The sequence below is a fragment of the Humulus lupulus genome, chromosome 7 (assembly GCF_963169125.1).
Source record: "Humulus lupulus chromosome 7, drHumLupu1.1, whole genome shotgun sequence".
NCBI lineage: Eukaryota > Viridiplantae > Streptophyta > Magnoliopsida > Rosales > Cannabaceae > Humulus > Humulus lupulus.
In genome coordinates, this window is record NC_084799.1 from 184059583 (window position 1) to 184060730 (window position 1148).

The window sequence follows — 1148 nt, forward strand, 5'->3', positions numbered from 1 at the left end:
GCCTAATCAATTAATAACAATTAATAAAACGAAGGTTTAAATTCCTATCTTTTGGACCTTGTATGGAAGATAGGGGCCTTTGTAGTGGGAACGACATACTGGACGCAGCATTTCTCCATACAAGCCTAATTGTTAAGGCCAATTTACCTGAGTTGGACTTAATTGTATAGGTTCATTATATTAGTTAAACTTAAATATTGATTAGCAACAAATTAATTCTAATTTAATTGAATTTGTTTCAATGTGACACTTTAGAATTAATAAAAAATTAAAGGACTTTGGTTTTAAAATTTTTAATCAATTTAATTTTTTTTTGGAAAACCATAGTCATTAATTTTCTATTAATAAATAATAAAAATACTATTTTTAATTTTATAATGAGCTTATTTTAAGAATTTTATTCTATCTCCACCGTTGGTTTAACATAGTCAATAGCTTAATGGGGCCTCGAGGCGCTTTGATTCGTCCCCCTACGGAAGGTGTTCATTAGTTATTTTGACAAGGTTAGATTTCGGAAGATAGATAATTATAGGTCAAATTCTACTAGATTCACCCCTACGGTGACTACTAGGACTAAATCTATGATTATTGAAACCGTGGGTCTAGCTCATAAAATAAGAGATTTTGTTTTCTTATTTTGATCGAATAGTAGGTTGTTAATAATGGTGTCCATTATTAAATGAGTTTACAACTCTATTTAACTAGTGGTATTTTTTACTCTCGCCAACCGGGACAAGGATATCATAGATTAGTTAAAAACCTAAAGAAATAGAGATATGATTATTTTTGGTATTTTTTCTCATATCTTACATATTTTTTGTATATGTTGTGCTATTTCTTGAAATTTGTGTGAATAGAAGTTTTATTGAGCAAATGTGATTGATTTCTATTTTATTGATAATTTGTAGTGTTAAGTTAAGTAGTGCCTGTGTATACTCCCATCCTTTCTCAACTTTTGATGGAGAAACTCACTAGAAAAAACTTCCTTAATTGGCAGCAGAATATCAACATAAAGTTGATTGGTAACAACTCCGAGTTCGTCATGATTGAGGAATCCCCAGAACGAGCACCGTGTCTGTACGTTCGTGATGGCACTGTCAGTGCTCGTGATGCATTGTAAATGCTTGGATAGCACCGTCTCTGCACAT